We start from the raw sequence: 26,451 nt of genomic DNA, 5'->3' as shown, positions 1-26,451 counted from the left end.
CAGAGTCCTGCTATGGTAAATAGTGCTGCAATGAATATCGGTGTAAGGAAGGGGTTTTTGTATTGTATTTTTGTGTTCCTAGGGTATATTCCTACGAGTGGTATAGCTGGGTTGTATGGGTGCTCGATTTTTAGTTTTTGGAGGAATCTCCATATTGCTTTCCATAAAGGTTGAACTAGACGGCATTCCCACCAGCAGTGGATAAGTTCCTTTCTCTCCACATCCCCGCCAACACTGCTTGTTCTCATTCTTTGTGATGTGTGCCAATCTCTGGGGTGTGAGATGGTACCTCATAGTTGTTTTGATTTGCATCTCCCTGATGATTAGTGATGTGGAACATTTTTCATGTGTCTTTTGGTCATTTGTATTTCTTCTTTGTCAAAGTGACTGTCCATTTCTTCTCCCCATTTTTGATGGGATTAGATGTTTTGTTCTTCTAAATTTCTGTCTGTGCCTTGTATATTTTGGAGATTAGCCCTTTGTCTGATGGGTATTGGGTGAATAGTTTCTCCCATTCAGTGGGAGGCTCTTGTATCTTGGGCGCTATTTCTTTTGAGGCACAGAAGCTTCTTAGTTTAATAAAACTCTGCTCCAAGAAATAAGAGAGGACAAGCGGAAATGGAAGCACATACCCTGCTCATGGATTGGCAGGATTAACGTCATTAAAATGGCAATACTCTCCAAAGCATTGTACAGATTTAATGCGATCCCTCTAAAGCAGTGGTCCTCAAACTATGGCCCACGGGCCACATATTGTATTTGTATCTGTTTTGTTTCTTCATTGCAAAATAAAATATATGCAGTGTGCATAATAATTCGTTTGTAAGTTTTGTTTTTACTATAGTCAGACCCTCCAATGGTCTGAGGGACAATGAACTGGCCCCCTGTTTAAAAAGTTTGAGGACCCTTGATCTAAAGATACCTATGACATTCTTCAAAGAAGTGGATCATGCACTTTTGAAATTCATTTGGAACAATAAACACACTAGAATAGCTAAAGCAATCATTGGTAAAAAGAATATGGGAGGAATTACTTTTCCCAACTTTAAACTGTACTACAAAGCAATAGTTATCAAAACAGCATGTTATTGGAATAAAGACAGGCCCTCAGATCAGTAGAATAGGCTTGAATACTCAGAAAATGTTCCCCAGACAATCACCTAATTTTTGATAAAGGAGCAAGAAATTATAAATGGAGCAAAGAAAGCCTCTTCAACAAGTGGGGTTGGCACAACTGGATAGCCACTTGCAAAAAATTGAACTTAGACCCCCGGCTAACATCATGCATGAAGGTTAAATCCAAATGGATGAAAGACCTCGATATCAGACCCAAAACCATAAGAATACTAGAACAACATGTAGGTAAAACACTCCAGGACATTGAGACTAAAGGCATCTTCAAAGAGGAAACTGCTCTCTCCAAGCAAATGAAAGCAGAGATTAACAGATGGGAATATATTAAACTGAGAAGTTCTGTTTCATCACTATTGTTTTAATCAGTCTCCTGTGGTTTTGGTTTTTGCACCGATCCTAGGGTGAAGCCTAAGTTAGTCTTTCATTATGTTTTCAGAAGATCTGTTCAGTTGCAGTTGTCTCAGTCAGACCTCTGGAATTAGAGATCTTGGTTATTATACAGGTCGTAGGCCAAAGCCTAGACTAGGGTCTTTTTTTTGGTCCCAGGATAAATTCTGCCAAGTCATGGTTGTCACAGTCAGTCTTCTATAGATAGAAATCTTGGTTTTTGCACACATCAAAGGATTACATGTCTTCTGATTTTATCTTATCATTAGATAAGAGGTGAAGTTAATGAAGAGAAGAAAACAGAAACAAAACAAAAAATTTAAATATATATACTCACATATATAAAGAAAAATTTTGAAAAATGGGTTTAAAAAAGTAATTAAGGGAACAGCTTAAGAGGTAGTATTATATAGCTCTTATACTTATAAAGGAAATATAGGCTTCCCATTGTCTTTTTTTTTCAGGGGAGAGTGTGAACGCATTCCCCTACTACCACAAATTGTGCAGTCGAGTTTCCCACATTTGGGGAAATCGCAGGGGTCAGCATACATGAAGTGCAATGGGTGATTCTCGCCCTGGAGAAACCACCTTCATGATCATGGTATCTCCCCTGCTAGGTAAGTATCCCCATTGTCTTTTGAGATATTCTTGTGGAGGGATGGAATTCAGGGCACATTTTTATCAAACACTCTGGTCTTCTTGAGTTTTAGAAATGATTTGTGGCTGAAAGGGCTCAGGTAAAGTTCTTGCGCTGGGGATCCTTCTGGAGCTGAGTCTGATATCAAGCAACAGTCCACATTTGGGGGGGTGAGAAGGAGGGCCACAGAGCATGAGTCAGTAGGGATCTTGGTTGTAGTTTCTTGCCGGGAGAATGAAATATTGGGCTGAGTGCGTGTCCCTTCACTTGGGAGCTGGGTGATGGCTTATTGGGGCAGGAAGGAAGTCAGTCTTGATACCTAATGTGTTAAGAACTGAGGGTAAAGAGGGACAATAAGGTGGGATATCGGATAGGAAATGGGGGGTGAAACAGATAGTAGGATTTCTGAAGTTGGGAGGAGGCATAGTATATAGGATGGGCTATGTACACTATAGGCATGAATTGTTTAAAGTTTAGGTTCGGCTCTCATAGTGGAGTCCACTCTCTATGTACTCATGCCCACATAAAGACATACATTAGTGATCTATTCTTAAGATATTGTTAGAGCTCTGACCCTTATAGGGTGAATTTGAGCTCTTAAGGACTGGTTGAATATAGATAAATGATTAGCTTAGGTATAGCTTAAGAAAGAGAGGAAGGGAGAGCAAAAGATAAGAGATGAGAGCAGAAAATAGGTAAATATAATAAAAATAATGTAAAAAATTAATAAATCAAATAAAAGAGATTGGGTTAATGTGTCAGAGTTTGGAGGTTTTCCCAGTTTCTGGGCATTTCATCAGTGATGGTGTGCACCTTGCTAAATGAAGGTTTCAGGGTTAGATAATGGTTGGAGCACTTTAGGACACACATGTTTCACATCTTGAGTACTAAACAATTTGTTAATGAGGCCTACCTATGTAGACGTCTACCCTATGTAGTATGTGTTCTGCATCTTATGTGTCAAATTTCCTTTCCTAAAGAGAACCTAACAGTGTGGGTTTTATTTGACATACATTCAGTTGATGAGAAGGAGGAAGAAGAGGAAGAAGAAAGGGGATAAGGAAAGAAATAGGGACAAGAGAGAAGAAAAGAGAGATAAAGGAAATGATAATTTGCCTACGTGTGTTCTATGAGTAGGTCCTGTAATATAAGTCTGTGGTTTGCAGTTAACTGTTTCAGGGGTCTGAATGGTCATATACTTCAGGTCCTAATAGAGGACATAAACCAGAGAAAAAGAGCATTTTATCAAGATATTATCTTAGTGCAAATTGAATATGGTAGCTAGTATGACTGAGCACCGAGGTTGAATAGGGTGTCCACACTTTGTATTCAGGTATCCCTGTGGACAGAGAAGCTGAGAGGTTATTTTATACCTAGTAAGATTAAGGCATTAAAACACATTGTTAGAAAATGCTGCCACGGGAGTCTCTGACTTCTAATCATATTCTTTACCTGTGTCTGTGTATAAGCTCCCTATGACATTATTATAGGCCTTTGGGGTGAAAGGTTGATGACCTACATGTTCACTATAAACTGTTGTTTCCATTATTATTGCTGGTTTCTTTATGGTATAATGGATAGTGGAGGCTTTGTGTTGTTCTTCTTCCACTTGTTTTGAACACTACTCCCCCATAAATGCTGACAACTACAGTGCTTGGAATTTCTATCCTATTAGACCATTGTATTTGTTCTTGGAGTATTAGATGTATGTATAGTGTATATTCCAAGTGCCTCAGAAGAGTGCTACCATTCTGTATTGATCCTTCACCTTCTGGCTTACTTCATTTAACACAATATTTTGTAGATCCATCCATGTTGCTGCAAAATCCATCATTGTATCATTTCTACCTGCTATGTAATATTCCATTTAATCACCTAATTTTTGATAAAGGAGCAAGAAACCCTAAATGGAGCAAGGAAAGCCTTTTAAACAAGTGGAGTTGGCACAACTGGAAAGCCACTTACAAAAAAGTGAACTGAGACCCCCAGCTAATACCAGTTACAAAGGTAAAATCCAAATGGATTATATACCTTGATATCAGATCTGAAACTATAAGGTATATAGACAACATGTAGGTAAAACACTCCATGACACTGAGACTAAAGTCATCTTCAAGGAGGAAACAGCACTCTCTAAACGAGTGGAAGCAAAGATAAACAGATTGGACTATATTAAGCTGAGAAGCTTCTGCACCTCAAAGAAAATAATTCCTAGGATACAAGAGCCACCCACTGAGTGGGAGAAACTATTCACTTAATAACCATTAGATAAGGGGCTAATATTCAAAATATACAAATCACTGACGGAATTTTACAAAAAAATACATCTAAACCCTCAAAAAATGGGGAGAATAAATGAACACTTTGTCAAAGAAGAAATACAAAAGATAAAAAGGCAGAAGACAAAATGCTCCACATCACTAATCAGGGAGATGTGAATCAAAACAGCCATGAGGTACCATCTCATGCCATAGTGATTGGCGCACATCACAAAGAACAAAAACAAGCAGTGCTGGTGGGGATGTAGAAAGAAAAGAACTCTTATTCACTGCTGGTGAGAATGTAGTCTAGTCCAACCTTTTTCTTTAATGATTTTCATTTTGACCAAAGTAGATTACATATCTTTCACAGTAATATTTTAGATACATATTGACATTGAATCTGGGAATTCCCACCACCAAAGTTGTCCTCCCTCTACCCCCGTTCCCAGCATGCATCCTATATATCCCTCTCTAACCCCCCAGGCTGATAGTATAAGTGGTCCTCTCTGTATCTAGCTTGTTGTAGATTGGGTATCGATTCTGTTATCGTTGGCTTTGGTTTCGGTGTTAAGTCCGATTATTTCATTAAGACAGTGATCATACAACTCTTTGGTCTTGGTACCCTCCATTATTTCCCCCTCAATTTGAGATGAGGAACAAGATGGTTCAAGTTATGTGTTTATGTTTGAAGAAAAGAAAAAAATTAAATGGGGGAAAAATCAAACAATCAAAAAATGGACAGAGTCCTTCTAGAGGCTATAAATATTAATTTGAGAGAAGAATGGGAAAAAGGGAGAGAAACATATAACAATACAAAAAGAAAAATCAAACAAAATATCCAAAAAACACTACAGCAATAAAGACAACCACCACACAATAACCACAGTCCTGAAATAAAAAATAAAAAAAAAACCACAAAATGAAAACAACAACACCAATAACAAAACCAAGAAAGTATTTTGTGCTGCTGCTTCTTTTTCTGCATAGGCACAGTAAATATGGGGAAGCCTATATTTCCTTTATAAGTTTAAAACCTATATAATACTGCCTCTTAACCTGTATCCCCAAATGTAAGGTAGTCTTCTGCATCACTTTGTTTCCTCAATTACTTTTTAAACTCATTTAAAAATTTATATATATATATATATATATATATGTATATATACACTTATTTTTGTCTTGTTTCTATTTTCTTCTCTTCCTTAACTTCACCTCTTTTGGTTTTGCTTGGTACAAAAACCTTCAATAAAAAGTCTTGCCTGGAATAATAGCTCAGGTCAAAACCAGGGCCTGACACTTTCATCCTCAAATGCACCAACAATATAATATAGCACCATTTCTTCCTCAAAGTCATACTAAAAAAGGGGAAATTTTATGTATAGAATCTAGCACTTATGTACTAGGGATAAAAACTCTTACTTTTTACAATACATGGGCACCTTTCCCCTTAAACATATATCATGTGGACCCAAATAAGACTCTTGGTGATTAGACAATGACAGTCCAACCCCAAACCCTAGATCCAGACATGGAACTGACACAGTTCTATGCAACAGCTCCAGGAACCAAACTACCTCTGGGACATTTTTGATACTGCTCTGACACCAACATGCACCAGTTTCGATATGATATCCTGACAATGAGGAAATGGCAACAACTTGATATGAGTAGGTTGTCTTACCTCACCATCTAACAATTAGATGAAATCAGAGGACTTGCCATCCTTTGATCTGTGTAAAAGCCAAGATCGCTATCTACAGAAGACTGGCTGTGACAACCATGACTGGGCAGAACTTATCATGGGAACAATAAAAAAGACTTAGTCTAGTATTCGGCCTACGATCTGTACAAAACCTAAGATATGTAATTCCAGAGGTCTGACTGAGACAACTGCAACTGAGCAAGTCTTCTGGAATCATAATGAAAGACTCTTCCAAGCCTTCATCCTAGGATCAGTGCAAAGACCAAGACCACCAACTTCAGAAGACTTTTAAAACGACAGTGATGGAACAGAACTTCTAGAACCGTAAAGAAAGACTTCATCATAGGCTCCACTCTTTGACCTGCACAGATACCACTATCTCTAGATACAGAGGTCTGATTTAATCATCCATGACAGAGAAGAATTTACCCATATACCACAAAAAACCTAAGGGAGAATAAATTAACAAGAATGGAGTCTATAGATATTCCCATGACAGTATACTGCAAGGGTGGAGAAACCTGTATCTCTTAGGCCAAGGGAATTCCCTTTCTAATTTCCCCAATATTTACTGGACCTATGCAAAAAAGTAGGAGTCCAAACTTTATTGAAAGTGATATGGAGATTCCTCCAAAATCTGGAAATTGAGCTCCCATAAGATCCAGGTATACCACTCACAGGGATATACCCTAGGAATACAAAAATGCAATACAAAAAATCCCTTCTTCACACATGGAAACAAACAAGATGCCCTTTAACAGATGAATGGCTAAAGAAACTGTGGTATATATACACAATGGAATATTACACAGCAGTTAGATGAGATAAAGTCATGAAATTATCCTATGCATAGATGTACATGGAATCTATTATGCTGAGTGAACTAAACCAGAGGGAGAAAGATAGACACAAATAGTCTCACTCACCTATGGGTTTTAAGAAAAATAAAGACATTTTTGCAATAATTCTTAGAGACAGAGGAGGGCTGGAAAGTCCAGCTCATAACATGAAGATCACCACAAAGAGTGATGAGTAGAGTTAGAGAAATAACTACATTTATAAATATCATAACAATGTAAATGAATGAGAAAAGTAGAAAGACTGTCTAGAGTACAGGCAGGGGTGGGGTGGAAAGGAGGGAATTTTGAGATATTGGTGATGTGAATTTTGCACTGGTGAAGGGGGGTGTTCTTTACATGACTGAAACCCAACTATAATTATATTTGTATTCAAAGTGTTTAAATAAATATATTAATAAAATGATAGAGATAAAAATAATTAGTGAATGAACAGTTGAAATTGGGAAATATTGAAAGGTCCTTTTCACAGTGGAATTCACTCATATTTATTATACAGAAAAAATATGGGAAATAGAGACATTTGATAAGGCCCAACAACCATTCTTAATCAAAAATCTCAGCAAGATGGGAATGAAAGGAACCTTTCTCAATATAGTTAAGGCCATCTACCACAAGCCAATGGCAAATATTATCCTCAATGGAGAAAAACTAAAAGCCTTTCCTTTAAATTCTGGCAAAAGACAAGGCTGTCCTCTCTCAACACTCCTATTCAACATAGAACTGGAAGTACTTGCTAAAGTGATTAGGCAAGAAAAAGATTTCAAGGGAATCCAGACTGAAAAGGAAGAATTCAAGCTCTCACCGTTTGCACATGACATGATACTCTACTTAGAAAACCCTAAAGACTACCAAAAAGCTTCTATAAACAATAGATTCATTTAGCAAGTTGGCAGGCAACAAAATTAAGACACAAAAATAAATGGCCTTTTTACACACCAATAATGATAGGGAAGAAATGGACATTAAGAAAACAACCCCATTTACATTAGTGTCACACAAAGTCAAATATTTGGAGTCAACTTGACCGAAGACGTGAAGAAACTATACAAAGAAACTAGAAAACTCTGCTCCAAGAAATAAGAGGGGACACATAGAAATAGAGACTCCTACACTGCTCATGGATTGGCAAAATTAACATAATTAAAATGACAACAGTCAACAAATCAGTATACAGATTTAATGCAATCCCTCTAAAGATATCCATGATGTTCTTCAAAGAAGTGGATCAAACACTGCTGGAATTCATTTGGAACAATAAACACAATCAAATAGTTAAAGCACTCCTTGGGGAAAGGAATATGGGAGACATTACTTTCCACAATTATAAACTGTATGACAAAGCAATAGTTATCAAAACCGTATGGTATTGGAAAAAAGACAGACCCTCATCAGTGGATTAGGCCTGAGTACTCAGAGAATGTCCCCCAGACATACAATCACCTAATTTTTGATAAAGAAGCAAGAAATTTTAAATGGATCAGGGAAAGACTCTTCAACAAGTGGTGTTGCACAAATGGTTAGCCACTTGCAAAAAAGAAAACTCATACCCCCAGCTAACATTGTGTACTAAGGTAAAATCCAAATGGATTAAAGACCAGGATATCAGACCTGATACCATATAGTATGTAGAACTACACGTAGATAAATCTCTCGATGACATTGAGACTAAAGGAAACTTCAAGGAGGAACCTGCACTCTCCAAACAAGTGTAAGCAGAGATAAACCAATGGGAATACATTAAGTTGAGAAGCTTCTGTACCTCAAAGTAATAAGTTCCCAGGATTCAAGGGCCAACCACTTAGTGGGAGAAACTATTTACCCAATACTCATCAGATAATTGGCTAATATCCAAAATATACAAGGCACTGACAGAAATTTACATGAAAGAAACATCTAATCCCATCAAAAATGGGGAGAAGAAATAGAAAGATACTTTGACAAAAAAGAAATACAAATGGCCAAAAGGCACATGAAAAAATTCTCCACATCACTAATCCTCAGGGAGTTGCAATTCAAAACAACTATGAGCTACCATCTCACACCATAGATATTGGTGCACATCACAAAGACAGAACAAATAATGCTAGCAGGGATGTGGAGAGAAAGGAACTCTTATCCACTGCTAATGGGAATGCCATCTAGTCCAACCTTTATGGAAAGTGATATGAAGATTTCTCCAAAAGCTGGAAATTGAGCTCCAATTCAATCCAGCTATACCACTCCTAGGGATATAGCCTAAGAACATAAAAATACAATACAAAAATCCCTTACTCACACCTATGTTCATTGCTGCGCTATTTACAATAGCCAGATTCTGGAAACAACCAAGATGCCCTTCAACAGATGAATGGTTAAAGAAACTGGTACATATACACAATTGAATATTATGCAGCCATCAGGAGAGATGAATTCATGAAAATTTTCTACACATGGATGTACATAAAATCTAGTATGCTGAGTGAAATAATCAGAGGGAGAGAGATATAAGCAGAATAGTCTCACTCATCTATGGGTTTTAGGAAAAATAATGACATTCTTGCAATAATCCTTAGAGACAAAAGAGGAGGGATGGAAGTTCCAGCTTATGACATGGAGCTTACCAGAAAGAGTGATGAGTGCAATTAGAGAAATAACTACATTGAGAACTATTATAACAATGTGAATGAATGAGGGAAATAGAAAGCCTATCTAAAGTACAGGCAGGGGCTCTTTGGGGAGGAGGGAGATTTGTGATGTTGGTGATGGGAATGTTGCATTGGTGAAGGAGGGTGTTATTTACATGGCTGAAACCCAACCACAATCATGTTTGTAATCAGGATATATATGAAGTTATTAAAAACAAGTGAATTTTTATTGTACACACATGTTGTCATACATCTATAGAATCACTTTAATTTGTCCTTTCTTCTTTTTGAATTAATTATAACAAGTACTCTTAGTTATATCAACCCTGGCTCTCAGGTGATTTACTGTTATATATGAAAATATTTCTATAAGATTATTTTTTGCCTGTTGTCCCACCTGTGGAGAGCTGTGGAAAGCCGAATAAATAGTTTGGGAGCAAGGTGTTCAAGGTCTTTTGCCAGAGTTGGCTGGCTGGCTCTAGGTGTGTTTTGGAACTAGCAGCAGGCGGACAAAGGACTCTTTTCGCCTTAACTCTTTACCCCTTAACCCTCCTGTCTCTGTGGATTATTTGCTGCGGATAAATATTACCAAGATCTCCCCCCAAAAGGGGACAAGAGGATGGGAATCGATTTCTCATTCTGGGAGCTCTTTGCGGATACTCAAACAATCAACAAAGGAGTAAACGGAACCCAACAAATGGGGGCAACAATGTATGTTAAATTCTGACTAATAAAAGTGCTAGGAAAAGCAGCAGAAAGAAATAAAGCTTCTCTGGCTTTATTTATTTATTTAAGATCTAAGGCAGGGGTTTCAAACATGCGGCCCACGGGCCGCAAATGGCCCTCCATACAGCATTTTGTGGCCCTGCCCTAGAGGAATCTTTCTTTGTTTTGTTTTGTTTTGTTTTATTCTTTGGGTCACAGCCCCCAATGTTCAAGGCTTACTACTGACTTTTCACTGAAGGATCACCCCGACTTTGCCTCCTGCGGCCCGCAGGTAAATTGAGTTTGAGACACCTGAAGGGAGATGCTTAATACCAGCTGACTGAAATGAATTTTCCCCTTGAATCTGTCTGATGTATTGTTTAAAACTGGAAGTAGATACTCACAACTTGGCAGCCAGACAGGGACATAAAAACTTCAAAGTAGTGAGTGGAGTAACGATTTTCTTGGGGTACTGAATAGCAAAACTGGTACAGTCATGTTGGTCCCTTTTTGATGTACTGAATGCTATACCCTCTATTGAACTATTACCTTATGTAGCCCCCTTCAGTTTTGCCTCACACTGTTCTGGAATATTTATGAACATCTTTCAAGAAAAACTGAATATAAAATACTCACTAAAAATTCTCCCATGCACATACCCCAAGAATGGAAGAATGTTTTTACAGTAGTAAAGAGTCCTTACTCAAAAGAATTTCTTAAATCTGGTATTGGATCCAGTGGTATAAAGAAAATTATGTTAATGATGTCTAAGAAGTGTGTGCAGAATAACAGAATACAATTAAAAAAATATCCAGGGTCGTTATAGGATCCAGTGGAATGAGCAATGAGGAGACATATAAACCAGTGTTGGCAATTCAAATGGTTCAATATTCAAAATGGCTATGGATTCAGTAACAGAACTGACACTATAGAGGATGCTTTTGTTCACTAGTGATTTATTAATAGAAACAACCATAAAAAGTCTGCAAACCATGAAGTTGAGGAGATTGTGGTGTTTGATACCATGAAAGGACAGAATGGAGTAGAAGCTATAAGCATAACTGGACCAGGAGAAATTTCAGTACAAGACAGCTACTATGCTCCCAGTTGACTTAGGTTTCACAGAGTCAACATTTGACCTTGCCCAGCAGCGCTCCCCTTATGTAGGACAAAATCAAGCAGTGAAGGGAAGCCAGCTGAAGACTCAAAACTGTCTTCCAGGTGCAGCTACATACTATCTTCTGCAGAATGCACTTTGTTAGAGGCATAAGGCTTTTTTAAAAGCTGGAGCCTATCAAGGACACTGATCAGTTATGTATTAGTATATGTGTGTCCGTGTTGTAAGCATAACCTTTTCTCCCCTTCTTTTTGATTTCAGAGTATCCACCTCCTGAGTCTTTTCCGATTTGTTCTAAGAGAGAGAGTCACCACTTACAACCAAGCTGACTACATGAATCGGCTTCTTTGAGTGGATATTTCACTGGTGATTTTTATCAGCAGATGAAGGACATCATCATCACCATGACTGCTCTTTACTGAGAGATCGTTTCATCATCCAGTCACTATCTGATATTTATCCCATCTATGTTTTGTTTAACGAGTAGAAGAGCTGGAACTGTCATATAGCTGTAAATCACTTTGCTTTTTCCTTTCCCATTTTTGAGTTAATTAGAACAATTACCTTTAATTATGTCAACCATGACTCTCAGGTGCTTTATGTTAAACACTAAGAAAAGTGTCAGGAAAGTAGAAGAAAGAAACAAAATCTTGGCTGGTTCATTGAGATCCAAGAAACTTATCAATACTCTCTGGCCAAGTAATCTTCTTCCAGTGACTCTGTCAGATTTCTTGTGAGAAACTGCAAGCTGAGACCCCACCGAAGTACCCTACCACATTTAACCACCTTTGTTTAAACTTTACTAAATTTTACAACTACTGATATCAAGAATGAGATAAGAACTTTCACTATTTGTTTTATATTCTTATATAATATAAGTGGAAATATGAATAATTTAGAAATATGTAGATTTAGCAATTTAGACAAAGAAAGACCAGTAACTTAGATATAATGTATTTATATATACTCCGGGTGAATAAAATAATCTGAATATTCTGTTAATGACTTGAAAAACTAAGAATTTGCAGAAGCTCCAAACAAGACATCTTTGGGTGCAGAATATTTCATGGAAATTTCTGTAGTACTTTAAGGGAAGAATCACACTTTTGGCATAAAAATAATTTGTTGAAACATTCTGAGCCATTTTAGGTGCCACTTTCACTCTAATATCAAGACTGAAATGGACAGGCCAGAAGAAACTCAAAACTAAGTGTTAAGAAAAATGGCATGGTGAAAAAGGTATTTGTAGGTCTAGTTCAGCAGTATGAAAAAAGAATTCAATGAAAAAAGAATAAATTCATCATGCAGCAACTATTTAGTTTGATATAGTCTCATTTATTTTGGTTTGATGCTAAATGTCTTGTCAGTGGCATTCTATCAACGAAGACTTTTTTTTTTTGGTTTTTCGGGCCACACCCGTTAGATGCTCAGGGGTTACTCCTGGCTACGCGCTCAGAAATTGCCCCTGGCTTGGGAGGACCATATGGGACACTGGGGGATCGAACCGTGGTCCATTCCTTGGCTAGCGCTTGTAAGGCAGACACCTTACCTCTAGCGCCACCTCGCCGGCCCCCAACGAAGACTTTTTGACATATAAATCTTGAAGTGTTCTGAATATTTTTCCTCAATGAACGTTATAGTTTCAGGTCTGATTTCAAGGTCTTAAATCCATTTTGAACTGACTTGTTTTAGTTGTGAGGTATGAATAAATCTTTAATTTCTTACAGGTGGTTATCACCACTTGTGAAGAGACTGTCTTTGTTCCATTTCAAGTTCTTGGCTCCTTTGTCAAATATTAGTTGAGCATATATTTGGGGGTATATCCCTGGATATTCCATTTTAACCTACTGGTCTGAGACTCTGTCTTTGTTCCAGTAACATGCTGTTTTGATCACTATGGCTTTATAGTAAAGCTTCAGATTATGTAAAGAGATGCCACCCAGATCCTTGTTTTCACCATGAATTTGGATAACTTGGGTCTTTTGTGGTTTCATATGAATTTTTTTTGATCATAGTGGTTTACATATTGTTGACAATAATATTTTAGGTACATATTTACATAAAATCAGGGGGGATTTCCATCACCAATTTGTCCTCCCTACACCTCCGTTTTTGTCCTGTCTCCCATATACTCTTCCCTCACCCTTAGGGCTGCCAGAATATGTTGTTCCCTCTGTATCTAGCCTAATACTTAGTAGTCTTGCACCTGTTTGGTCCTGGTGCCTCCCTTATTTCGCCCTCTAACTGGGAGGCAGGAGTAGCTAGTTCAATTTACGTGGTTTTGTTTGAAGAAGGGAATAGTAGTAAACTGGGGTAAAGGTCTACTATGCAGAAAATAAGCGGAATTCTTCTAGAGGGTCTCCTCCTCAGAGAGACGAAGGAGAAAAAGGTGAAACAATCCACCAGTACAAAAAGAAGTGTCAAATATCCAGTGAGGACTCCGACAATAACGCTAAGAACCACAAAAAAAAAAAAAACACCACGGTCTTGAGATAAGAAACATGGCAGAGCATATAATGAAAGAAAAGAAAAGAAAAGAAAAGAAAAGAAAAGAAAAGAAAAGAAAAGAAAAGAAAAGAAAAGAAAAGAAAAAAGTGTAAATGGGGGCAACAGTTTCAATAACCACACCAGAGGAAAGAAGTCAACCAAAAATAGGTAGGTAAATATAATAATAATGATAATAAATGAGGATAAAAAATAATATATATAAAGAGATAAATATTTTGTGTTTTGTTTCTTTCCCTCCTGCCTTGGCACAGTAAGTATTGGGGTCATTCCAAAAGGAATTTACTTGGCCTAAGAGATATGGGGTTTCTCCGCCCTTGGATTATATTGTCACGGGATCAACTACAGCCTCTGTTCAGGATCCTTTACTCTCCCGGTGGTGTTTTTGTGTTGTTTGGAAGACTTCTGTTCCATCCTAGGTGATACATTCAGACCTCTGTATCTATCGATCTCAGTATCCGCATAGTTCCAGGGATGGGACTTATGATGAAGTCAGTCTTTGTGGTTCTAGAAGTTTCATTCCCTCAGTGTCATTTTAATCCATCTTCTGTGGTTGGTGGTTTTGGTCTTGGCACCTAGGATAACGCCTTTCCTTGTATTTCCAGAAGCCCCATTCCGTTGCAGTTGTATCTGCCAAACCTTTGGAACTGGGGATCATGGTTGTTGTGCAAGTCGTAGTTAAAACCCTAGACTAGGGCTTTTTTATTGGTCCCAAGATATATACAATCTGGTCGTGGTTCTAGTAGCCAGTCATCTGTAAATTGCGTTCTTGGTTTTTGGACCTACCAACAGGTGACAAGACTTCTGATTTTGACTTATCGATGGTTGGAAAAGTAGGATAACCTGTTCTTAGGTCATGTTGTTCCCATCTTCCTCGTCGTCAGGATATCATATTAGTATTGGCACTCGTTGGCGTTCTAGTAGTATTAAGGTTGTCCTGGCTGGGGTTTGTTTCCTGCAGTTGTTGTGAAGAACTGTGCCATTTCTGTGTCTGGGATCCAGGGTTCAAGGCTGACCAGATGGGATCTAATCTCCTGAGGACTAAGTTGATTCCATATGACATATTTTCAAGGTAGGAGTTATCCCTGTATTGTAAACAACTATGAGTTCCTATCTCTAATAGATAAGAGCTCTTTTTTATGTGTAAGATTTCCCCTTTTTTTAGTGTGCCTTTGCAGAGAGAAATGGTGCTATGTTATATTGTTGGTGCATTTGGGGGTGGACTGAAAGGAAAACAGAAGCAAGTCACATACCCAAAAAATATTAAAAAAAGTAGGATTAAAAATGTATGTGTTCACATATGTATATGTAGAACAGACAATTGAAAAATGAATTAACGAAGTATTTAAAGGACCAAAGTGATGCAGAAGACTACTTTACATTTGGGGAAAGGCAGGTAAAGAGGAGGTGTAATACAGGTCTTATGTTTATGTTGGGAGTACATGTTTTCACATTGACTTTTGGGTATTTCTTGTAGTGTGTGGGTTCCCAGGCACCTTTCCATCACCCGCCCTGACCTTCTTCAGATTGGCAAAAGATTTGCGGTGAGGTCTTGGAAGAATACTTGTATTGGGACTACTTTTGAAACTAAGTCCGGTTTCAAGTAACAGTCCACATTAGGGGGAGATGGTAGGGAGGGCCGCGCATCATGTGTCCACCGGGGAGTTAGCTGCCTTTTCTTGCAGGAGACAAAGTGTGGGCTTGACTGGGTGTCTCTTAGTTTGGTTACTGGGTACTGGTTCATTGGGGTAGGAGGTCAATCTTGATGCCTAATAGATTAAGGACTGAGTGTGAAGAGTTTTAATACAGTGGGAAGTCTGGATGGGAATGAGGGGTGAGGGGGTAGTTGGATTTCCCGAGGGGGGAAAGGGGGAGGTATATGGAAGGGGTAGAAAGGGAGAAAAGAGAAAATACATTAGAAAGAAAGGGAAAAGAGAAAAGAAAAAAAGTAGAGAGAAGAGTAGAAAAGAAATGGTAAAAAAGAAAATAGTGAAAAGAGAGTAGAGAATAGTAAGGGAATGTTAGTTTGCTTGAATGTGTTCAATGAGTAGAGTCTATAGTTTAGGTCTGTATGTCACAGTTACTGCTTCGGTGGTCTGACTGGCCACGTGCTTCGATTTCTAAAAGAAGGTATAACCTTGAAATAAAGAGTATGTTAAAGAGTTTTCTCGGGACCATCTCATAGTGCCAGCTAGGTATGGTATCTTGTGTGGTATCCCAAGCTGCCATCTTGGTTTGTCCACCCTTTGTATCCAAGAGTGCCTGTGGACAGAAAAGCTGAGAGGTTATTTTAAATGTAGTAAGATAAGGCATTAAAACATGATGTTATGGGATGTTTCCATTGGAGTCAGTGATTTCCCGTGGTATTCTTTACCTTTGATCCTGTATACAATCTCCAAGGGATTAATGTGGGCCTTTGTCATAAAAGGCTGATTACATACCTTTTCTCTCTATGCTGCTGTTTCGGGTGTTGCTGATTTCTTTGTGGTATAATGCGGTCAAAAGTTTGCGTTGTTCCTTTTTCATGTATGTTGGGCACTGCTCTCGAGTATATGTTGACTATTACAGTGTTTAGAGTTTCTACCCTGTTAAACCCTATTATTTGATTGTTGAGTGTTAGTTGTGTATAAAATGTATGTTCTAGGTGCTTCAGAATAGTGCTATTATTTTGTGTTTATCTTTTGTCTTCTGACATACTTCGTTTAACATAACATATTCTAGATCCATCCACGTTGCTGTAAAGTCTGTGATTGTATCATTTCTGACTGCCATGTAATATTCCATTGTGTATATGTACCACATCTTAATGATCCATTCATCTGTTGTTGGACATCGAGGTTGGTTCCAAGACTTGGATATTATACTAAGTGCTGCAATAAATAGTGGTGTGCTCACGTATTTTGGAATGAATGTCCTTCCAACTTGGGGGTGTATACCCAGGAGAGCAATTGCTGGGTCAAATGGCGGCTCAATTCTGAGTTCTTTGAGCACTCTCCAGACTGTTCTCCATAGATGTTGGACTAGGGGGCATTTCAACCAGCAGTGGATAAGATTTCCTTTCATACCGCATCCCCGCCAACAGAGATTGTTCCCATTATTTTTTATGTGAGCCATCCTTACTGGTGTAAGGTGGTATCTCATTGTTGTCTTGATTTGGATGTCTCTGATGCTGAGTGAAGGAGAGCATGTTTTCATGTGTTTGTTGGCCATCCTTCTGTCTTCCTCAGAGAAGTGTCTATTCATTCCATCTCCCCATTTTTTATGGCTTTATTTGGTTTTGGGGGCTCAGCTTTCTGAGTGCTTTGTATGTTCTAGATATCAGCCCTTTACCTGATATGTCAAGTGAAAAGATTTTTTCCCATTCTGTTAATTGTCTTCTTGCTTTAAGTAAGTTTTCCTTCGCCATGCAGAAGCTTTTTAGTTTGATGTAGTCCCATTTGTTTATGTTTGATGCTAAAGTTCTTGTCATTGGTGCTCCATTCTCGAAGACCTTTTTGATATATATGTCTTCGAGTGTTCTGCCTATTTTGTTCTTGATAAACTTTATAGATTCGGGTCTGATTTCAAGGTCTTTGATCCATTTTGAGTTGACTTTTGTATAAGGAGTGAGGTATGGGTAAATTTTCACTTTCAAACATGTGGTTTTCCAGTTGTACAAACACCATTTGTTGAATAGGCTTTGTTCCATTTCAGGTTCCTGCCTCTTTTATCAAATATTAGTTGGCTGTATATCTGGGGGTTTATGTCTGGGAATTCTGTTATGACCCACTGGTCTGAGGTCCTGTCTCTGTTCCAGTACCATGCTGTTTTGATTACTATGGCTTTATAGTATAGTTTCAAGTTAGGTAAGGAGATGCCACCCAGCTTCTTGTTTTTCAATATGTGTTTGGCTATCCTGAGTGTTTTGTTATTCCAGATGAATTTTATGATTGATTGTTCTATTTCTTTAAAGAATGGTGTTTGAATTTGGATAGGGATTGCATTAAATCTATATAGTAGTTTGGGTAGGATAGTCATTTTGAGTCATTTAATTCTACCTATCCATGAGCATGGGATATTCTTCCATTTCTTTAGATACTATTCAATTTCTTTCTGAAGTGTTTTGAAGTTTCCCTGGTATAGGTCTTTCACTTCCCTTGTAACGTTGATTCCTATGTACCTGATATTTCTTGATACTATTTTAAATGGAATTGTATTTTTAATCTCTCTCTCCTCAATTTCGTTGTTTGTATATAGAAATGCTACTGTCTTTTGTGTATTGACTTTGTTTCCAGCCACTTTGCTGTTTGGCTAATTATTTCTAGCAGTTTTACTGTGGACTCTTTAGGGTTTTCATTGAATATCATCGTATCGTCCGCAAATAGAGATAGTTTGTGTTCCTCTTTCCCAATTTGGATTCCTTTGATTCCTTTCTCTTGTCAGATTGCTATTGCTAGTACTTCTAAGGTTATATTGAATAAGAGTGGAGAGAGTGGACAGCCTTGCCTAGTTCCTGATCTTAGTGGGAATGCTTCTAATTTCTGGCTGTTAAGTATAATGCTGGCTGTCTGTTTTTCATAGATAGCTGTAACTATCTTGAGGAAGGTTCCTTCTATCCCTATTTTGCTGAGTGTCTTTAACATGAAGGGGTATTGGATTTTGTCAAATGCCTTCTCTGCATCGATTCATATGATCATGTGGTTTTTGTCTTTCTTGTTGTTGATGTGATGTATAATGTTGATTGATTTGTGCATGTTGAACCAACCTTGCATTCCTGGTATAATTCCCACTTGGTCATGATGTATAATCTTTTTGATGAAGTGCTGGATTCGGTTTGCTAAGATTTTGTTGAGTATCTTTGCATCTATATTCATTAGTGAGATTGGTCTGTAGTTTTCTTTTTTGGTGATGTTTTTGCCATCTTTGCGAATGAGTGTGATATTGGCCTCATAAAAGTAATTGGGGACCCACATCATCCCTCCACTATAAAAATTCGCCACCATTGCAAATCTGAGAAAGAGGTATTTGGATTTGCTGAGTGTGTGGAAGATTTTTGGAGCTCCGGATGAAATCAAGAGACAGTGCAAGTTTTTCTGCCGAGCTTTATAGATGAAAGAAAACTGGCCGGTGTGAAACTCTTGGGAGTGGGGCAAAAGAGGCTCCAGAAACTTGCTCTCCTGGAGGCCATTTCCAGGGCGGGACTCCAGAACATAAAAATTGGCAAGGCTTTGCAGAAGCCGGGTCCCCTGTTTGGGACATCAGGCAGGGAAAAGCCACGAATTTAGGCCTGCCCAGTGGGGCCCAACTGTGAGTGCTACCTGTAAATGTCTGTCTTCTATCCTCTTGCGTGAAACTCTTGGGAGTGGGACAAAAGAGGCTCCAGAAACTGGCTCTCCCAGAGGCCATTTTCAGGGCGGGACTCCAGAACATAAAAACCGGCTACCTGTTGCAGAAGCCGGGTCCCCTGTTTGGGACATCAGGCGGGGAAAAGCCACGAATCTACGCCTGCCCAGTGGGGCCCAACGCTGAGTGCTACCTGTAAATGTCTGTCTACTGTCCTCTTCCGTGAAACTCTTGGGAGTGGGGCAAAAGAGGCTCCAGCAGAACATGGCCGCTCCACTTCGCTATGCAGCCATGCGCTCTTTCTAAGAAAAGAACACCATTGCAACAAGAAGAAAAAATCACACTAAGAACTGTGCTATATCACAGAAACAAGTATTTCTCTCCGGACTGTCTTCTCTGTTGCATGCTCGGGCCTAAGATTTGATCCAGTGTGAGGCTTCATCCGCGTAGGACTCCCATCCCTTAGAGGCAAGTCAGCCCATCCAGAAAGGGCGGAGCCAGAGGAGTGTGCTGTATACATTATATAGCCAATGAATATCACAACAACACTTAGAAAAAGGCACAATAAAAGTGTGACAATGGCAAAACAACGCAGGCCAGCATCAAACATAGAGAATGAAGATGACAATTCTGATGACCAGATAATGACCAACCAACTAATCAACCTCTCAGATAAGGACTTTAGACTAGCAATATGGAAAACGCTCAAAGAACTCAAAGAAACCATGGATCGAGTTGAACAGAACACTAATAAGAACAAAGAAAATATGAAGACAGAAATCACAAAACTCCAAACTGAAATAACATGTCAACTAACAGGCCTGACAAAAACTCAGTAAATGAAGTGAATGACAAAATGGATAAGCTCTGGGACAGGGTATCAGAAGCTGAGAATAGACTTCGTGCTGTGGAAGATGAGATACATAACAGTTCCATACAGCAGGAGAGATTGGAAAAAAAACTTAAAGCAAATGAACAGACAATGGAAAAATTAGTCAAAGAATGGGAACAGATGAAAATAGAAGTCTATGATAAGATAAACAGAAACAATTTAAGAATCATTGGAGTCCCAGAGACCCAGGAAGAAAATTCCCAGCAAGAATCAATGTTCAAGAACATCATTAAAGAGAAACTTCCAGAGCTAAAGAATATAGGTGATCAAATCCTCCATTCTCGAAGAGTACCAACCAAAAGAGACCCCAGAAAAACCACCCCAAGACATCCTAGTCACAATGACAAATCCCACAGATAGAGACAGAATTCTGAAAACAGCAAGATCAAAAGGTGAAATTACGTTCAAGCAAGCATCCTTGAGATTTACAGCAGACCTGTCACCAGAAACACTCAAGGCCAGAAAGCAGTGGTGGGATATTGTGACAAGACTGAATTAAATGTATGCTTCACCCAGAATAATATACCCAGCAAAACTCACTTTCCAGTTTGACGGAAGAATACATGGTTTCACAGACAAAAAGCAGCTCAGAAACTTTACAGACACAAAACCAGTCTTAAGAAAAAAACTGAGGGGCTGGGCGGTGGCGCTAGAGGTAAGGTGTCTGCCTTGCAAGCACTAGCTTAGGACGGACTGCGGTTCGATCCCCCGGTGTCCGATATGGTCCTCCAAGCCAGGAGCGACTTCTGAGCGCATAGCGAGGAGTAACCCCTAAGCGTCAAATGGGTGTGACCCAAAAAAACAAAAACAAAAACAAACAAAAAAACTGAAAGACCTCATTTAAGACAAGACTAACCAAAAGACACACCAAATTTTGATATATAGATGGCATTAAATCCCAGGACAATTCTTTCTCTCAACGTCAATGGACTAAATGCACCAGTCAAGAGACACAGAGTGGCTAAATGGATCAAAAAACTCAATCCAATTTTCTGCTGCCTACAAGAAACACACATGAATAGTCAGAACAAATATAGACTCAAAATAAAAGGCTGGAGAAAAATTATCCAAGCAAACAACACTCATAAAAAAAGCTGGAGTGTCCATACTAATATCAGATAATGAAAATTTTATACTCAGGAAGGTTGTAAGGGACAAAGATGGACATTTTATATTAATCAAGGGGTATGTAGAGCAGGAAGAAATAAATCTCCTAAACATATATGCACCGAATGAGGGGCCAGCAAAATATTTAATACAACTGTTGACAAATCTGAAAAATAATATCAATAACAACACAATAATTGTGGGGAACCTTAACACGGATTTGTCAACACTGGATAGGTGAACCAGGCTGAAACCCAACAAGAATATACTAGACCTGAGGAGAGAAATGGAAGAAAGAGGCCTAGTGGATATATATAGGACACTCCATCCCCAGAAATCTGGATACACATTCTTCTCCAATGTACATAGGACATTCTCCAGGATAGACTACATGCTGGCACATAAAACATACTTCCATAAGATCAAGTGGATAGAAATATTGTAGACTACCTTCGCTGACCACAGGCTCTGAAATTATTTGTGAATTCCAAAGGGACTCAGAAGAAAAACCTTAACACCTGGAAGTTAAACAGCCTCATACTGAATAACCAGTGGATCCGAGATGAAATCAAGGAGGAAATCAAAAGGTTCCTGGAGACAAATGACAATAAAGACACAAACTATCAGAACTTATGGGACACAGCAAAAGAATTACTGAGAGAAAAATTTATAGCTTTGCAAGCACATATCAGGAAGGAAGAAGGAGCTTACCTCAGTAGCTTAATGACACAGCTAAATAGAACTTGAAAGTGCTGAACAAAAGGACCCAAAAAGTAGGAAGACAGAAGGAAATATCAAAGCTGAGAGCAGATATCAATGAAGTGGAAACCCAAAAAACAATCCGAAAGATCAACGAAAGCAGAAGTTGGTTCTTTGAAAAAATAAACAAGATTGATAGACCACTGGCAAACCTAACAAAGGAAGAGAGAGAGAAATTTGATAACTCGTATTAGGAATGAAAAAGGAGAGATCACTACTGATATGACAGAGATTCAAAGGGTAATCAGAAACTACTTTGAGAAACTCTACGCCACTAAAAATGAGAACCTGGAAGAAATGGATAAATTCTTGGACTCATAATCTTCCACGGTTGAAGGAAGAGGATGTAGCATATCTAAACACCCCCATCACCATTGATGAAATTAAACCGGTAAAGGTCTGCCGAAAAACAAAAGCCCAGGGCCAGATGGATTCACTAATGAATTCTTTCAAACTTTCCAAGAGGAACTACTACCAATACTGGCAAGAATCTTTCATGAAATTGAACAAACGGAAACACTTCCAAATAGCTTTTATGAAGCCAACATCACCTTGATACCTAAACCAGAAAGAGATGCTACAAAAAAAGAAAATTACAGACCAATATCGCTGATGAATGCAGATGCAAAGATCCTCAACAAAATCCTGGCAAATAGGATTCAATGCCTCATTAAGAAGATCATCCACTACGATCAAGTAGGTTTCATCCCAGGAATGCAAGGATGGTTTAACATCCGTAAATCTATCAACATCATACAAAACATCAATAACAAGAAAAATAAAAACCACATGATCATATCAATAGATGCAGAGAAAGCATTTGATAAGGTGCAACACCCATTCTTGATAAAAAAAATCTCAGCAAGATGGGAATGGAAGGAACCTTTCTCAATCTACTTGAAGCCATCTACCACAAGCCACTGGCAAATATTATACTCAACGGAAAAAACTAAAAGACTTTCCTCTAAATTCTGGTACAAGACAAGGCTGTCCTCTCTCACCACTCCTATTCAATATAGCACTGGAAGTACTTGCCATAGCGATTAGGCAAGAAAAATATATCAAGGGAATCCAGATAGGAAAGGAAGAAGTCTAGCTCTCCCTGTTTGCAGATGACATGATACTCTACAAAAAACCCTAAAGACTCTACCAAAAAGCTTCCAGAAACAACAGACTCATATAGCAATGTGGCAAGCTACAAAATTAACACACAAAAATCAATGGCCTTTCTATACACAAATAGTAATAAGGAAGAAATGGACATTAAAAAAACAACCCCATTCACAATAGTGCCACACAAACTCAAATATCTTGGAATCAACTTGACTAAAAATGTGAAGGACCTATACAAAGAAAACTATAAAACTCTGCTCCAAGAAATAAGAGAAGACACGTGGAAATGGAAACGCATACCCTGCTCGTGGATTGGCAGGAATAACATCATCAAAATGGAAATACTCCCCAAGGCATTATACAGATTTAATGCTATCCCTCTAAATATACCCATGACATTCTTCAAAGAAGTGGATCAGGCACTTTTGAAATTCATTTGGAACAATAAACACCCTCGAATAGCTAAAGCAATCATTGGGAAAAAGAATATGGGAGGAATTACTATCACCAACTTTAAACTGTACTACAAAGCAATAGTTATCAAAACAGCATGGTATTGGAATAAGGAGAGGCCCTCAGATCAGTGGAATAGGCGTGAATACTCAGAAAATGTTCCCCAGACATACAATCAACTAATTTTTGATAAAGGAGCAGGAAACCCTAAATGGAGCAGGGAAAGCCTCTTCAACAAGTGGTGTTGGCACAATTGGATAGCCGCTTGCAAAACATTGAACTTAGACCCCCAGCTATCATCATATACGAAGGTAAAATCCAAATGGATTAAAGACCTCGACATCAGCCCCAAAACCATAAGATATATAGAACAGTAAATAGGCAAGACATTCCAGGATATTACAGGCATCTTCAAGGAGGAATCTGCACTCTCCAAGCAAGTGAAAGCAGAGATTAACAGATGGGAATATATTAAGCTGAGAAGCTTCTGCACCTCAAAGGAAATAGCTCCCACGATACAAGAGCCACCCACTGAGTGGGAGAAACTATTCACCCAATACCCATCACATAAGGGGCTAATCTCCAAAATATACAAGGCACTGACAGAACTTTACAAGAAAAAAACATCTAATCCCATCAAAAAATGGGGAGAAGAAATGAACAGACACTTTGACAAAGAAGAAATACAAATGGCCAAAAGACACATAAAAAAGTGCTCCACATCACTAGTCCTCAGGGAGATGCAAATCAAAACAATGATGACATAACACCTCACACCACAGAGAATGGCACACATCGCAAAGGATGAGAATAAACAGTGTTGGTGGGGATGTGGAGGGAAAGGAACTCTTATCCACTGCTGGTGGGAATGCCATCTAGTTCAACCTTTATGGAAAGCGATATGGAGATTCCTCCAAAAAATTGAATTCGAGCTCCCATATGATCCAGCTATACCACTCCTAGGAATATACCCTAGGAACACAAAAATACAGTACAAAAACCCCTTCCTTACACCTATATTCATTGCAGCACTATTTACCATAGCAAGACTCTGGAAACAACCAAGATGCCCTTCAACAGATGAATGGATAAAGAAACTGTGGTACATATACATAATGGAATATTATGCAGCTGTCAGGAGAGATGAAGTCATGAAATTTTCCTATACATGGATGTACGGAATCTATTGTACTGAGTGAAATAAGTCAGAGAGAGAGAAAAACTCAGAATGGTCTCACTCATCTATGGGTTTTAAGAAAAATGAAAGACATTCTTGCAATAATAATTTTCAGACACAAAAGAGAAAAGAGCTGGAAGTTCTAGCTCACCACAAAGAGTGATAGTTTATTTAGAGAAATAACTACATTTTGAACTTTCCTAATAATGAAAATGTATGAGGGAAATGGAGAGCCTGTTTAGAGTACAGGCGGGGGTCGAGTGTGGAGGAGGGAGACTTGGGACATTGGTGATGGGAATGTTGCACTGGTAATGGGTGGTGTTCTTTTCATGACTGAAACCCAAACACAATCATGTATGTAATCAAGGTGTTTAAATAAAAAAACTGAAAACTGGCCACGGGGCATTGAAGTAGAGAAGCAATTAGGAGAGGGGTGGATGGGAGATCTATGAGTATCTCATAAGCAAGATTAAGAGTAGGTGAGGAGGAAGCCTCCCCATTAGCAATATTGTATTCAGCCTTCAGCTTTGCATACAATAAGCTTCCTCTCCCTACCCCATGCCACCCTGCTCCTTCTTGTCCTCCTGCCATCACAGATGAGCAACTGATGCCTGCAGCTCCTTTTCTTTGAACCTTTATGAAGCTTTGCTTTGTGAGACCATCCCACTGTGTTCATCGTCTGTTTACCTCTGTGGTGTTGAATCCACGGACGTTTGTAAAGGGGGATAAAAGGAAATGAAAGTGTGTCCTTAGCTTGAGTGCCGTATCAGGAACTGAAATTAGATCCCACCTACTGGGCTGGGAAAGAGTCCGTGTTATCCAGCAAAGCTCAGCCCCCTTGGTACATCCAAAGCCTCTGTCCCTACCCCCCTGGGCTTTGGCACCAGGGGTTCTACAGCAGTACCCAGGATGAAAGTGCTGTCCCCAGCTTGCTCACGGGCAAAGACAGTCTGCTTTTAATTAGGAGCCAGAGCCCTTGTGAGATTGTGTTTTTCTTTCCCTCCTCCCCCCCATGCTTGATGGCATGATGTGTGTTACATATTTAATTAAAGAGGATCTATTGAGAAAAAAAAAGTAATTGGGGAGAATTCCTGTTTTCTCTATGGTTTGGAAGAGCCTATGGAAATGTGGTAGTAGGTCTTCTCAAAATGTTTGGTAGAATTCACTGTAAATCCATCTGGGCCTGGACTTTTGTTCTTAGGGAGTTTTTTAATTACGTCTTCCATTTCTTCTGAGGTGATTGGTCTATTTAGGCTTTCTAGTTCTTCCTTTTCCAGTCTTGGAAGATGGTACTTTTCTAGGAATCTGTCGTTTTCTGCTGGGTTATCTAGCCTAATTGAGTATAGTTGTTCATAATATGATCTCTTAATATTTTGTATTTCTTGGGGTTCTGTTGTAATCTCTCCCCTTTCATTTGTGATCCTACTGATTTGGGTGTTTTCCCTATTTTTTTGGTGAGTTTTTCTATCTTGTTTATTTTTTCGAAAAACCAGCTCTTGGTCTCATTGATTTTTTGTATTGTTTTCTTAGTTTCTATGTTGTTTATTTCTGCTCTGGTTTTTATTATTTCTTGCCTTCTGGTCGTGGTTGGATTTCTCTGCTGCTGCTGTTCCAATTCTTTGAGGTGATCGTTTAAACTGTTGATTTTGTTGTTTTCCTGTTTCTTGACATAGGCCTGTATTGCTATGAGTTTCCC

The 26,451-nt window shown here is 38.7% G+C and overlaps 1 non-coding gene across 1 annotated transcript; it reads right to left on the bottom strand.

Moving 5' to 3' along the window:
• Nucleotides 1–1,982: 1,982 nt before the first annotated feature.
• LOC125999937 (U1 spliceosomal RNA) lies at nucleotides 1,983–2,146 on the bottom strand. Its single transcript, XR_007492365.1, has one exon. It is a non-coding gene; the product is annotated as a U1 spliceosomal RNA (small nuclear RNA).
• Between the last annotated feature and the right edge of the window lie 24,305 nt (nucleotides 2,147–26,451).

Source organism: Suncus etruscus, chromosome X (assembly GCF_024139225.1).
Source record: "Suncus etruscus isolate mSunEtr1 chromosome X, mSunEtr1.pri.cur, whole genome shotgun sequence".
In the NCBI taxonomy this organism is placed as follows: domain Eukaryota; kingdom Metazoa; phylum Chordata; class Mammalia; order Eulipotyphla; family Soricidae; genus Suncus; species Suncus etruscus.
Note: the sequence above shows the minus strand (reverse complement) of the source record. Positions and strands in the feature narration are given on the sequence as shown.